Raw genomic sequence first — 17,522 nt, 5'->3', positions numbered from 1 at the left:
AAAACACCTAACAACACAACAACAAACCACAACTCAAAACATAAACACCCAACAAACAAACCCACACCAAAAACAACTAAAAACATAACAAAAACCTACCAAAAATTTACAAAAAAAAAAATAAACACAAAACTAAAAACAAAAAAAACACACAACACAACCACACACAACAACAACAACATCCACACACAAAAAAAATCAACCAAAAACAAAAAACAAACACCATAACACACACCACAAAAAAAACGAAAACACTATACCAAAACACAACAAAGACACCACAAAAGACCAACAAACCAAAACCAACAAAAAAAACCCTAACAACACAACACACATACAACAAAAAAACACAATAAAAGCAAAAAATCAAAAACAACAAACCCAACCACAACACAACCAGACCCAAAACACCATAAAAAAAAAACAAAAACCACCTATAACACAGAAAAACAAAAACAAAATACAAAAATCAAAACAAACAACCACAAAAAAAATTATACAAAAAACACCACCAAAACACACACAAAAACCACAAAACTAAAACAAAAACACATAAAAGTAAAAAAACAACTAAATAACAAAAACATTAAAACACAAAAAACAAAAAACCCCACCAACAAACACCCAAAACCAAAACAACAAATTAAAAAACAATACCCAACCAACCTACCCCATTAAAAACAAAAAGAACAAAAACAAAACATAAAACCACCCCAAACCAAAAAACACAACAAACAACACCACCACAAAACGAATAACAAACATAACAACAACAACAATCACACAATACAAAAAAACACACAAAAAAAAAAAAAAACCAACAAATATACAAAAAACAAACAAAAACACGCAAAAAACCCACACACAAACACACAAAAACAAACAACAAACAATCAACCAAAAAAAAAATAAAAAAAAACATACAACAGAACAAACACAAAAACAACACACAATCAAAAAACATACCACCAACAAAAACAACAAACCACAAAAAAAAAAAACAACAAATAAACAAACCAAACTACAAACACAACTTAATAAACAAACAAAAAAAAAAAAAAAAAAAAAACAAACAACAAACAAAAAAAAAAAAACCAAAAACAAAAGAACACCAACAACACAAAAAGAGAACAAACGAAAACAACACAAAAAAAAAAAAAAAAAAAAAAAACAAACAACAAAGAACTACACACACAAAAACAAAACAAAATACACACAACAACAAAACATTACAAAAAACACAAAAAACCCCAACAAAACCCACAAACCCAAAAAAAAAACACCACCACTAAAAAAATCAAAAACATACACCCACACTAGCACCAAACAACCCAAACAACAAAAAAAACCAACAAACAACTAAAAATCAACCACAACACAACCATCCCCAGACAAACCCCACAAAAACAAACCAATACAACAAAAACAACAAACAAAAACTACACCAACATAGCACAAAACAAAGAACACCCTCAACACCAAACCATCCAAACCCAAAAAAACACAACCCTAAACAAAAACAAACAAAAACAAACAGATTATAAAAAACAACAAAAACACTAAACACAAACAACAAAACAAAAAAACAAAAACTACACACACAACACCACAAACCAAAACAAACACAAACAACAAACACGAAACAAAAAACAACAACAAACCACCATACACCCCATACACAAACACACCACCCAACCAACTAAAACAAACACGGAATACCCACACCACCCAACCACACAAACAAACACAACAAAACAAACAAAACAAACCACAACCAAAACAACACAACACAACAAACACCCAATCAAAAACTCACCCCCACGAAAAATAAACAAAACCAAACACGAACACAACACAACTCCAACCCAACAAACAACAAAACAAACACAACAACCCCAACAAAAACAAACAAAAAAACATCACCATTACACCCCAAACAAAAACACAAAAAAAAAAACAAACAAACAAAAACAATACCACAACAACAACCAAAAAACCAACAAACAACACAAAAAAAAATAAAAACATAACACAACAACAAAACAAACAACAACCCCACACCAAACAACAAAACAAAACCCTTACACAACAACGCCAAAACCACACCAACCACACCACAACCACCCCAACAACAAACACCACCAACCAAAAAAAAACAAACACACAAAAAACAAAACCACACCGAAACAAAAAACAAAGGAAAAAAAGACACAACCCACACACAAAAACCAAACCATTCAAAACACACCCCAAAAAACTACAACAAACTCAACAACCACAACACCACACCACACAACACAAAACAAAAAAACACAAAACACAACACACCCACAAACAAAAAAAACAAAACAAACATAAAAAAAAAAACAACCCCCCGCCAAAAACACCCAAAAAAACCATTAACCCAACACAAAACACAAACATATAAGAAAAAACCACAACACACCAACCAAAACCAAAACAACACCCACCACACCCCCCAACAAAACCAAAAAACCAACCAAAAACAAACACAACCACTTCAACACCAAACCACACACCAAGAAAAGCACCAAACAAATAGCACTTTACCACACCACACCCAAAACACCAACCACACCAACCCACGCAACCACCACAAACCCCAACAACCCAAAACAAAAACACCCCAAACAAAAAACACCAAACACTCAACAAAAAGACACAAAAACCAACAAAACCACAACAAAAACCAACTTACAAACCAAAAAAAACAAAAAAAAATATAAACCAACGAAAACACAACAAACAAACCCCACACACACATTACAACAAACACACAAACCCAACAAACAAAAAACAAAAAACCCCCAACCTCCAAGAAACAAACAAACATAAACCCAAAACAAACAACACACAACCCACAACACCCACACAAAAAAAACAAAACCAAAAAGAAACACCACAAACCAACTAAAAAAACCCACACACCAAACACAACAAAAAACAACCACACAAACACCCTTACAAAAAATGCAAGACTCCACACCCCACCACAAAAAAAAAAAAAACCCACACAACAAAAAAAAACCAAAAAAATCACCAAAAACAAAAAAACAACCACACACACACAAACAACAACAAAGCAACAACCAGACACAAATAACACACCCAACAACACAAAACCACCCCCCAACAAAAAAACACGCCAAAAACAATCCCAACAAACCAAACACCAAACCCCCTCAAAAACCCCAACACCACAACACCCCACAAAACAAAACCACCAAATCACCAAAAACACACAAAACACCCACCACCCAAAGCCAAAAAACCAAAAACACAACAACAAAACAAACCAAAAACAACAACACCCACAAAACAAACAAACCACATCAACAACAAAAACATAAAAAACCACCCACGACACAACAACACACAATCACAACAAACAGACAAAAAAAACAACACACCACCACAAAAAATCAAACAAAAAACACACACCAAAAAACCCCACTAAACAACCAAACAAACCAAAACAACACACAACCAAACCAACACCCCCATACAAACCAAATCCCAAACACCCACAATCAAACAAATACAAAAAAAAAACAAAAATACACACCAAAAACTAAAAAACCAACTACAAAGCAAAAACCAAAACACACCAAAACACACAACAAAACACAATACACAACAATAAAAAAAAAAAAATAAAAATCGGCACCAAACACAACACAAAAAAACAAACAAACCCAATCCAACACAAATTACACACCCACCAAAAAGAAAAACAAAAAAATAAAAACAAAAACAAAACCCCCCCAAATCAAACACCAACAACCCCAAAAAAAAACACAACACACCCAAAAAAAACAACAACAAAACAAACAAAAAAAAAACCAAACCTACCACAACAAATCCCAACATCACAAACATCAAAAAACACACACAAACAAAAAAACCAAAATTCCAACACCACACACAACACGCCACATTACCCTTCACAACGCAACCACCCACAAACACACAAACAAAATTAACTAAAAAACCACACCACAACAAAAAAAAACACAAAACCACCCAAAAACCAAAAAACCACCACACAACAAAACATCCACACACAACACACACAAAAACAAACAACCACACCCAAAAACCTCACCACACCCCACCAAAAAAAAAACCCCACCACCAATAACCAAAAAACTACCCCCACCTCACACAACCCACAACACCACACCCCCCATATCAACACACAACAACACACACAACACCAACACAAAACACACCGCAAAACAACACACAAAAAAAACAAACACCAAAACCCAACACACAAAAGAAAAAACAAAACCCCCACATCCAACCCCCAATAAAACACAAAAAACCCCCCCACCCCAACCATACCCCACCCACAAAAACCAAACACCGCCCCCCAAACCCACTCACACCCACAAAAACAAAATATGTAATAATTCTCATTATTATATTAATATTTTAACTTACACTGGAAATGTGTTCCGTGACCCTCTCACGAGATCTTGTCAGAAGTCTCATGATTTATTCCCAAAAATGATGCATGATATGGGATACACTAAAGCCCTGTTCACACAATGAACAATAACAATAAAGATAACGATAAAGATACAGTTCTAAAAATCATTCTCAATGTAAAGGACAGTAGAGTCCCCAACCACAGCTATTACGATAAAGGCACAGAGAAACGATATCGTTGGAATAATTTTTCAGAATGATTTTTTCCAACTGATGAACACTAAAAAAGCACTGACAGCCAATCAGAATCCATCCTGCTACAATGAGCTCGAGAATTTTTTTTATTTTTATTATGAAAGGAAAATTTTAAATGGCGTCATATATGACCCCTTTAAACATCCATAGCAATAGATGAATAAAATTATGTAAATAACCAGAACATCACCCTTTATCCCTACCCAACCCAAAAAGAGGTATTGAAGATAATGTGGATTCAGTGTGGTTTTAAGGGCACTGCGCTTTGCCGTTTGTAAGACCTGGGACAGTCTTTGCGCTTCTTTACTTTCCCTGTCGCTGCACACACTCTGCCTCAAGTGGCCAAAACTGCAAGTGTTGGTATTTGACAAGGCAACACACTCACACACACACTGTCAGAGTGAATCTGTGGACTCATGCTGACTCTCTCTGGCCAATCAGAGCAGTCGGCTGGCGTGTGACAAGCTCCATATCGCAGCGGACGCCGAGCAACTGCGCACACTGTGCAGTCGAGACCCACTGTATGAGCTCTCCGAGCGCGAAAGACTTCCTGTGGAGACATCGGCAAACACACACAGTCTGCGTTGAGAATGATGGCCCGTTCCAGCTGTGGATCCACAGGGCATTAATCGGTTAATCTCAACACAAATATGATGACAGCACAGTGACAGCGATGTGTTTGTTTTGCAGGCATTACTGTGTGAAATATTCCAGAAAGCCGTCCCAAACTCCTGCTGTCTGTCAAGTGGAACTCACGGATACGAGGTGTCACAGGTACAACAGAGAGGATCCACAAGTCCAGTCAAAGTCACCTGTATTTATATAGCACTTTATACAATACAGATTGTGTCAGCTTCACAACAGCTATACAAACAGCTTCACAATGTGCAGATAAGGCAGGAGGACAATAAAACAGGTCAGTTTTCTCCAGCGAAAGAGGTCAGTTACTCATTGATTCAGTGATGTCATTATCCAAGTTCAGCTCTCTCTCCACTAGTGTGTGTGCAGATCAGTCAATCTGACAATACAGTGGCAAGGAACCAAAACTCCAACTAAGCAAGCCAAAGGTGACAGTGGCAAGGAACCAAAACTCCATCTGGGACAGAAATTGGAGAAAAACCTTGGGATGTGTTGCAGCCTGAAATAAAAGCACACCATGCCTGTTTTTTTCAGAATTTAGCAGAAATAAATTACTAGTCATCCAGTTTTTTATATCAAATATGCATTCCGCAAATTGGTATGTTTCATCAGGCTGTGAAGAAATACAGAGCTGAGTATCAACAGCATAACAGTGAAACCTAACATCGTTTCCTGATGATATCCTCCCAGGGGTAACATCCCGTCACCACTTGCAGTGTTGGCCCAGATCCGGCCCACATCTAGCCCACATGAAGTCTATGCTGGCCAGATGTGGGCCAGATCTGGGGCAACACTTGTTGCTGTCTGGGATGTAAAGCGTGAAAAGTAACGGCCCTAGTACTGAGCCTTGAGGTACTCCATACTGCACTTGTGAACGATATGATACAGTACCTCTTCATTCACTGCTACGAATTGATGGCGGTCATATAAGTATGATTTAAACCATGCTAATTCACTTCCATTAATGCCAACAAAGTGTTTCTAGTCTATGCAAAAGAATAGTGTGGTCAATAGTGTCGAACGCAGCACTAAGATCCAATAGCACTAATAGAGAGATACAACCACGATCAGATGATAAGAGCAGGTCATTTGTAACTCTAAGGAGAGCTGTCTCAGTACTATGATACGGTCTAAACACACAACCGTTCATCCAGCACTCCCCTCACTCATCTGTGTGTGTGTGTGTGTGTGTGTGTGTGTGTGTGTGTAGATCTACTGTCTGCTGAAGGACTGGCCGCTCATGCAGCCTGAATCCGCTCTGGAACTGCTGGACTGTAACTTCCCTGATCCCATGGTGCGAGATTTTGCCCTGCGCTGCCTGATCCAGGGCCTGACGGACGACAAGCTCAGCCAATACCTGCTGCAGCTCGTGCAGGTGTGTGTGTATGTCAGAATCTGGAGCGTTTTTCCAGCTCCCTGTTTCCCCCCACAGGTTTCATTTGTATCTGTGTGTGTTTTCAGGTGCTGAAATATGAGATGTATCTGGATAACCCGTTAGCTCGGTTCCTGATCAAGAAAGCACTGACCAATCAGAGGATCGGACATTTCTTCTTCTGGCACTCTGAAGTGAGTTCAGACATGAATCTGTGTGAATCTCATGGAAACATCCAGGCTCACAATTCAGCCGAAATCAAAAGAAAGAGACTATATTCTCTTAAATCTCTGCTACGCCTCTTGACGTGTATCTGTGATTCTCATTACTTTATAAATGATATGATTCTCATTATACATTATATATTTTGTTGCAATAAAGCAGGGTCCCTCAAATCTTGTCCTGGAGGGCTTGAGAGATGTTATCTTGCCAACCAGCTAAAAAAATGTGTATTTTATTTAAAGTAATGAAAATGTTTTTTATGGTTTTAGTTGTAGTTTAAGGATAATAACCCCTGCCATGTGTTGTGTAGGTCTGAGATGCACAATAAAACGGTGTCTCGGGCGCTTCGGGGCTGCTGCTGGAGGCCTTCTGACCCTCGGGCATGTGGTATGTACCTCTCAAACACCTGAACAGACAGGTGGAGGCCATGGACAAGCTGGTGAAACCTCACAGACACACTCAAACAGGAGAAGAAAGAGCGAGACGCAGAAAGGTGAGACAGAAGATGCTCCTTAACACTTAAGAGTCAGTAGCCAGGTTTCCTTCCAAATTTGCTAATTTAACTTATGCGCAAAATTGGAATATTGCATAAAGCATTTGTGAACAATTACCGCTTCCATCCAACAAGTCAAAGAGAACAAAATCATCATTTCCTGATAAACTGGCACTATATATCACTAAATGAAGCCACTGAATATAATAAGTTTCATATATAATAAATTACTTGCGTCTCAGAGTGAGCAGACGAAACACAATAAATGCGGACATTGCTTTCAGAGGTGGATACTGCTGTTTGGGAACACAATCATGTAAGACCTTAATTATACAGAAATATGCAGACTTTGCTCGGGCATTTCAGAACAAACCAAATCAACGTTTCCAGATGCTGTGACACTCAAGATCGGTTCTCATAGCACAAAGTCACGTTACATTTTGATGTGCATGGAGGAATTTATTTTGGAAAATGTGTTTCTATCTTCCATTATTCGCATTAACCCTAAAGCAACGCGTAAAACTTTTTTGCGCGAATTAAGGGATTTTTTATAAAAAATTTGGCATTTTCCATCACTCCCATTTCTGATGCAATACTCTGTCCAAAATACAGATTATAAACAGGTGATGGAAACATGCGCTAATCATGTCTTCCTAAGAACTGAGCTCGGGGAATCCCCCGCTGCCATTTTGAAGTGCGTTCCACTTTTGTGAGATTGGACGAGAGAAAGGTTTATATGGACAGACCCGTGACCCCTTGATTTTGACAGAGGGAGCAAGTGTTGCTTCATATGCACACTTCAGGCCACTCCATAGACCACAATGCAACACGATTAGATTGTCAATCGCAGATCATGTTTAATTTATCCCACCCCCAAACAACTCTGTAATATATTTAACATTTATAACAGCCCTATATACATATAGAATGCTGCAGCAAACAACTTTGTAAGGGGAAAAATAACAATAGACCAATTCCATAGCGAATTCTAAGTGCTCAAGGGCTTAGGACGTTCCATTCAGCCCATTGCAAGGATTCTGCCAGTAGAGGGCACTCATGCAACGCAATCAATGATGTACATCCGGTAAACGAGACGGAGGGAAATTTGAAAAGTGAAAGTGAAAGTGACGTGACACAGCCAAGTATGATGATCCATACTCAGAATTGGTGCTCTGCATTTAACCCATCCAAAGTGCACACACACAGCAGTGAACACACAAACACAGCGGTGGCGAACACACACCCGGAGCAGTGGTATCATTTATGCTGGGTGGCGCCTCGGGAGGCAGTTGGGGGTTCGGTGTCCTTGCTTCAAGGACACCTCAGCGTGGTATTGCCGGTCCGAGGCTCGAACCCCCAGCCTTAGGGTTAGAGTCAAACTCTCTAACCACTAGGCCACGAGTCCCCACAACTTCCCCACCGTTTTGCGAGTGAAGGGGCATAAAAACGGACTGGAATGCAGCCTCAAAGCCACTAACCTGATCCAGTGATGTCACCATCCTCACCCGTTTACTGAGACTGTTGATTGTTTGATGAAGCTGATCCTGCATTCTGATTGGCTGTTGTAGACAAATCAGATGAAGTTCCTGGTGGAGCACATGTCCCGCCCAGATTACATGGAGGCGCTGCAGGGGTTTTGTTTCTCCCTTCTGAACCCTGTACACCAGCTGGGCAATCTCAGGTACACACACACACACACACACACACACACACCTACACTCAATCACACACAGTACATGTGTATCACATAATACAAGACTAAAGGCAAAACCCAGTGTGTTTTCCTGCACTGGTTGATTTTGAGATTTTGGTCTATTTTGCTTCCATAACATGTCTTTTTTTAGACTCGTGGAAAGAAAACATCCGAAATACACATTTATGTGTTTGCTTTATTGCACTTTATTTATTTGCATCTGTACATTTCAATCTTAAAAGTGTTTTTTCTCTAACAAACATATTTCATATTTCATGCACACTGATTTATACAACATGTGTTTGTGTTTCTGTCTGTTAGGGTTAGGGGCAGTATTTTTCTGATTTAGTATGGACTGATAAAAAGAGAAATCCCAAATCCCCTCTGGAAAAAGCTTTAGCTCTATATTTCTGTGTTTGAGGTTTGGAGGAGTGCCGTATCATGTCTTCAGCTAAGCGGCGCTGTGGTTGAACTGGGAGAATCCGGATATCATGAGCGAGCTGCTCTTCACCAATAATGAGATCATCTTTAAAAAACCCGCGAGACGGTGAGCCATGTGTTTTAGACGTAACCCTGAGTCAGACTCCACAACCATATCTGTGTAATCTAATATCTGTGTGTGATGCAGATCTACGGCCAGACATGCTGACGCTGCAGATTATTAAAATCATGGAGAATATCTGGCAGAATCAGGGGCTGGACCTGCGGTGAGTCGACCAATCACAGCCCACGGCTCAGACACATCCACCAATCACAGCCCACTGCTGACACAGATCCACCAATCACAGCCCACCGCTCGCACACATCCACCAATCACAGCCCACCTCTGACACAGATCCACCAATCACAGCCCACCACTCACACACATCCACCAATCACACACACATCCGCCAATCACAGCCCACCACTCACACACATCCACCAATCACAGCCCACCACTCACACACATCCGCCAATCACAGCCCACCGCATGCATACATCCACCAATCACAGCCCACCGCATGCATACATCCACCAATCACAGCACACCTTCGCATTACATCCACCAATCCCACAGCCTCCACCACTCCACACATCCACTCAATCACAGCCCACCCCGCACTGCATACATCCACCTCATCAATCACAGCACACCTTCAGCACATCCACCAATCACAGCCCACCACTCACACACACATCTACCAATCACAGCCCACCAGTCCACACACACATCCGCCAATCACAGCCCACCGCATACATACATCCACAATCACAGCACACCTTCGCCACACATCCACCAATCACAGCCCACCACTCACACACATCCACCAATCACAGCCCACCAGTCACACACATCCACCAATCACAGCCCACCGCATGCATACATCCACCAATCACAGCACACCACTCGCACACATCAGCCAATCACAGTCCACCACTCACAAAACATCCACCAACTACAGCCCACTGATGACACAGATCCACCAATCCAGCCTCCGCCCACACATCTGCCAATCACAGCTCACCGCGTACATACATCCACCAATCACAGCACACCGCTCGCACACATCCGCCAATCACAGCTCACCGCATGACCGCAGTCCACCAATCACAGCCCACCAGTCACAATACATCCGCCAATCACAGCCTACATCGTGATGCACATCCACCAATCCCACAGCACACTCGCATACATCCGCCAAATCACAGCTGGCTTACTCTGTGTGTGTGCAGAATGCTGCCGTATGGCTGTCTGTCCATCGGCGACTGTGTTGGTCTAATCGAGGGGTGAAGAACTTCGCACACCCATCATGCAGATTCAGTGTAAAGGAGGCCTGAAAGGGGCGCTGCAGTTCAATAGCAACACACTGCACCACTGGATCAGAGAGAAGAACAAGGGAGAGGCGTAAGAACACACATACAGAACACACGCACAACACCCACACCACACACAGACAATGCACACACACAACACACACAAAAAAAAAAATGATAATCAGACAGAAAGACAAAAAGATACAAGACTGTAAACGTAACGACTTCAATGAGGAAAAACTACAATCCCACTTGAACCCCGCTGCTGCCATTATCAAATTAAAAACCATGGTCATGTATAAAACTGTAGATGGAGAAATCTAAAACTGTAGATGTAAAGATGTTGATTATATGTGGAAACACTATACTTGTAAGTTAACTTCAAAATTAGGTTATAATACAATACTGAAGTGTTTTTGAGAGGTTATTCTACTTGATTAGATTGTCAATTCCTGATTGGTGAATTGTCCTGTATGTATTTTTCACCACACAATCCCTGTTAAAAATACTGTTGAAATTAATGTAAAATAACAGATGGCTTTCAACAAAAACACATTCCATCGATTAACATCCTCAGAGCTAGTTGCTCTGTCTTAACGTTTTTAATGTCAGAAACCTAAACTGAGAAGGGTTAATCTTTTTTCCCAGTCCCTTTCAATGGAATGAATGTGTTGATACTCAGTAAATGTTTGTTAAGACAGAAAACTGCGTAATGATCCAGCCTGTTCCTCTCTCAGGTACACCAGAGCCATCGATTTTAATTCACACGCTCGTTTGCTGGCTACTGTGTGGCCCAGTTCATTCTGGGCCATCGGCGACAGCCACAACAGCAACATCATGGTGAAGGAAATGGACAGTACACACCCACACCCATACATACACACACACTGCACCACGACCGCAACACGGGGGGGGATGAGGGGCCCCCCATAGAAGTGCGCAAAAGGGTTAGCTCTATATTTCTGTGTTTGAGGGTTGGAGGGGTGCCGTTATCATGTCTTCAGCTAAGCTGACGCTGTGGTTGAACTGGGAGATCCGGGATATCATGGGCGAGCTGCTCTTCACCAATAATGAGATCATCTTTAAAAACGGAGACGGTGAGCCATGTGTTTTAGACGTGCAACTCCCTGAGTCAGACTCCACAACTATATCTGTATAATCCAATATCTGTGTGTGGATGTAGATCTACGGGCAAGACATGCTGACGCTGGGTAGATTAATTAAAATCATGGAGATATATGCTTGGGAATCAGGGGGCTGGGCCTGCGGTGGTCGACCTATCACAGCCCGCAGCTCAGAACACATGCAATCACAGCCCTGCTGACACAGATCCACAATCCCCAGCCCACATCTCGCACATCCAATCACAGCCCACTGCTGACACAGATCCACCAATCCCACAGCCAGCCCACCGCTCGCACACATCCACCAATCCACACACATCCAGCCAATCCCACTGCCCTCCTCACACAGATCCACCAATCAGCCAGCACTCACACACATCCGCCAATCCCACAGCCCACGCCATGCATACATCCACCAATCACAGCCCACATGCATACATCGCACAATCCCAGCACACCCGCTTTCGCACATCCACCAATCCCACAGCCCTACTCCACACATCCGCCAATCCACAGCCCACACGCATGCATACATCCACCAATCCCACAGCACACCGCCGCCACACATCCACCAATCCTGACCAGCACTCCACACACACATCTACCAATCCACAGCCCATCAGTGCATCCGTAATCACAGCCCGCATGCATACATCCACCAATCCCACAGCACACAGCTTCGCACACATCACAATCACAGCTCCACCACTCACACACATCCGCCAATCACAGCCTGATCCCCATCCACAATCACGGCCCATGCATACATCCACCAATCACAGCACACCACTCGCGACACATCAGCCAATCCCACAGTCCACCACTCCCACAAGCATCCACCAACCACAGCCCACTGATGAGCCACAGATCCACAATCACAGCGCGCTCACACATGCATGAATCCACAGCTCACACGCCATACATCCACCAATCACAGCACACCTTCCTTTTACATCCGCCAATCACAGCTCACGCATGCATACATCCACCAATCCCACAGCCCACCAGTCACACATCCGCCAATCCCACAGCCCACGCATGCATACATCCACCAATCACAGCCCACACAGCTTTCACTTTTACATCCATAATCCTGGCTGAAAAACACTCTGTGTGTGTGCAGAATGCTACCAAAATATGGCTGTCTGTCCGCCAGTGACTGTGTTAGTCTAATCAATTAATTGAAGAACTGCTTACCTATCATGCGAATTCAGTGTAAAGGAGGCCTGAAGTAGCTGCAGTTCAATAACCACACTGCACCACTGGATCAGAGAGAGATAGAACAAGGAGGCGTAAGAACACACACACACACACACACACACACACACAAAAAAAAAAAAAAAAAAAATTGATAATCAGACAGAAAGACAAAGATACAAGACTGTAAGCATGCTGACTTCAATGAGGAAAAACTACAATCCATGAAGCCCGCTGCTGCCATTATCAAATTAAAACCATGGTCATGTATATAAAACTGTAGATGGAGAAATCTAAAAGCTGCTTAGATGTAAAAGATGTTGATTATATGTGGAAACACTATATTGTAAGTTAACTTCAAAATATGTTCATATATACAAATACTGAAGTGTTTTGAGAGGGTAATTCTACTTGATTAGATTTGTTCAATTCACAAGTTGGTGGGTGTCTATAATGTAGTTTTTCTACACAAAATCCACTGTTAAAAATATGTTGGAAAGCGAAAATGTGGAAATAACAGATGGCTTCAAATAAAACACATTCCATCGATTAACAGCCTTGTGAGCTTGAAGTTGCTCTGTCTTTAAAGTTTTTATTTCCAGAACCCTAAACTGAGAAGGGTTAAATCTGTTTTCCAGTCTCTTCATGGAATGAATGTGTGAGACTCAGGGGGAAATGTTTGTTAAGACAGAAAACTTCTTGGTAATGATCCAGCCTGTTTCTCTCTCTCAGGCAGTGCGATAGAGCCATCGATTTAGCCCTGCACGCTCTGTGCTGGATGCTGTGTGGCCATCGCTAAGTGCAGGCGCCGGCGATAGACACAACAGCAAACATCATGGTGAAGGGAGAATGGACAGGTACACACCCACACACATACATACACACACACTGTATGAGGGAATCCAAATACAATGAGGGAGCAAGAAGCAACCAGCATTATAACAAAATCATGTAAATACAAATTTATTTTAGATGGGCTTAGTCCGGAGCAGCATCTAACTCAGTATGACATAATGACATTATCATCACGTCACAGCTGATTGGTTCTCTCCTGTATCGGTAGCCAAAGAGCTCTGCTGCTCAACATTCAAATGCTTGGCAGTAAGCTACCTGTAGCAGTAGCAGTGCACTTCAAGAAAACCCTCCACCTTCCCCAGCTCCACCTGTATAGATCTGCGCCGTATCATGCCGCGCCCATTAAGTGTGTTTACATAGAAAAAACAATAGAAAATTAAGCGCGTGGGGAATGAAAAACGGGTTATGTGTGAACAACCCCCTAATATTATAAAAATTCATCAATTATGAAACTAGTTCAAGTTCAGCTGTAAAGCAGCTCACAGAAGACAATAGAGTCATTATTCAGTCCAGTTCATATAAAGGTTTTTGCTCTCATCTAACTGTGCTAGTGCATTAAATCGATGATATTAGTGAATATTAAGTGTCTTTTTGAACCCAAAGTGTGCTCAGACTCATCAGAAACTGATCATGTGATGGTGTTTTCCTGAAGCCGTTCCACATCGACTTTGGTCACTTTCTTGGATCATAAAAGAAGAAATTTGGGTACAAGCGAGCCCGAGAGTTCCTTTCGCTCTCACACAAGACTTCCTGATGGAGCCATCAGTAAGGGTGTGCAGGAGTGCACAAAGACCAAAAAGAGTTTTGAGAGGTGTGTGAACACACACACCACACACACACACACACATTTGCATTTGTATTTTGAGGGAACTCCATAGGCAAGTTATGGTTTTTATACTGTACAAACTGTATTTTCTATTGCTCTACACCAACCCTACGGGAACCCCTACCCCTTACAGAAAACTACTAACAATTTTTTGAATTTCTTAAAACACCGCTTTTGTATTTTTTTAAAAGCCTCTTTGTTTCAATGGGACAGAGGAAGTGTCCTCATAAACTATTTTTACGTGCTAGGTAATCTATGTCATTATACAAATTCTAGTCCTCATAAAACCATATATACCAGTACACACACACACACACACACACCCTCTCACATCTATAGCACCTGTGTGTTCAGTGTGATGTGCCTCTCAGGACTCAGGAGATGTAGCATAAAGCATATCTGGCCATCCGTCCAGCACGCCAGCCTCTTCATCAACCTTCTTCTCTCTGCTGCTGGGCTGTGGGATGCCTGAGCTGGGAAACTTCGACTTACATCGCCTACCTGGCAAGAGGCAGCTGGCGCTGGAGAGCAGAACCAGTAGGGCGCTCTGGAGTACTTCACCAAACAGATGAGCGACGCCCCACCATGGAGGATGGACCACCAAGATGGACTGGATCTTCCACACCATCCGACACATGCCCAACAAACACCCAACCCCACACACTCCCCACCCCCTCCCACCACCACCCACCACCCCCCACACACACACACACAAACTCACACAGACAGACAGACACACACACACACACACACACACACACACACATGACAAACACACACACACACAACACATACACTCACTCACACACACACACACACCCCCTCATTCCCACACACACTGCCCCCCACTCACAGACTTCTCACTCTCTCAGAGGCGACACACACTCACCTGAGAGGCACACACCCACCGTTTCACACACAGACACACACACATACACTCTCACACACACACTCATTCTCAGAGGCTGCCCCACACAAACACACACACTCACTGACACACACACACACACACTCACACTCATTCACAGAGGCGCACACACACAGACGCACAGAGGCACACACACACACACACACACACACACACTCACATTCCATTCACAGATGTGACACACAGACTCAGAGCTCACACACACACACACACACACTCCACACTCATTCACAGAGCCGCTTACACTGACTCACAGACTCTGGCACACACACTAGCACACACACACACCTCACTCATTCTCAGGCACTTACCCGCACACAGACTCACAGAGGCCCACACACACTCTCACACACACACACACACATTTCCTCGTGGAGGCACCCACACATTCTGAGGCACTTACACACCTCAGAGACTCTACACACACACACACATCTACAAGAGGGCACAAACTCACTCACAGAGACACATACACTCACTCACACACACACTCACTTCAGAGGCCTGCACACACACCCACTCACCCCCACACTCACTCCCCCTCACCCACCTCATTCTCAGAGTGCGACCCACCCACCTCCACCCACCTCACTCACAGAGACAGACAGACACAAACACACCTCCTCCACAGAGAACACGTTATACACACCCAGACACACTCACACTCACTCACACACACACACACACACACACACACTACACACACTCACTCACCTACAGAGACAGTTCAGACTGAAACACACACACCTCACAGAGAGACACATACACACACACACACACACACACACACACACACACACACACACACACACTACTCTCACAGAGAGCGAAACACACACTCCACCCTCACCGAGACGACACACTTCAGTGAGCTCAGATAAGCTGTGATGTAAAGCTGCCTTCATAGGTTTACATCCACCTCACTGAATCTGCAAAATGTTACTCATTGTGCAGCAAAAATCAGAGGAGTTCAAAAAATGCCATGTTGTATTTAGGGAGTCCAGATGTGTCACACTGCAAAAAAATGTCTTTCTTTCCTTAGTATTTTTGTCTTGTTTTTCTAGTATAAATATCTACAAATTCTGAAATTAAGAAGTAAAATGACTTTGGTCAATTCTAAAAAAAGGTGAAACAATATATATTATGTCTTGTTTTTCTAAAAAAAAAAAAAAAGAAGTTTGTTCGTTTTGCTAGAACAAGTAGCACATATCTGCCATTGAGGTAAGAAAAATAATATTGTTTAGCCTTTGAATTAAATGATCTCACTTCATTTTGATACAATGATCTCACTTCATTTTGATACATTAATAACACAATTTGGATAATATTTTCAGAAAACAAGACAAAATATCTTAACGGGATAGTTCACCCAAAAAATACCCCATATTTACTCACCCTCAAGTCATCCTATGTGTTTATGACCTTCTTCTTTCAGATGAATCCAGTCAGAGTTATATTAAACATGGTCTTTGGATCTTTCAAGCTGTTTAATGGCACTCATGGTGCTGCAGTGCATCAGTCCAAAGAAGTGAAATAAAGTGTATCCATCCATAATAAAAGTGTCTCACCCCCCCCGCGGCCCCCCAAACCCCACCACACGCGGCGCCAGCCCCCCCCCACCCCCCCCCCCCCCCCCCACCCCCCCCCCCCCCCCCCCCCACCACCCCCC

At 42.4% G+C, this 17,522-nt stretch overlaps 1 pseudogene; it reads left to right on the top strand.

Moving 5' to 3' along the window:
• The first annotated feature begins 6,372 nt into the window (after positions 1 to 6,372).
• LOC122141903 lies at positions 6,373 to 17,292 on the top strand (annotated as a pseudogene).
• Positions 17,293 to 17,522: the final 230 nt, after the last annotated feature.

This window comes from Cyprinus carpio, chromosome B23, assembly GCF_018340385.1.
Source record: "Cyprinus carpio isolate SPL01 chromosome B23, ASM1834038v1, whole genome shotgun sequence".
NCBI lineage: Eukaryota > Metazoa > Chordata > Actinopteri > Cypriniformes > Cyprinidae > Cyprinus > Cyprinus carpio.
Note: the sequence above shows the minus strand (reverse complement) of the source record. Positions and strands in the feature narration are given on the sequence as shown.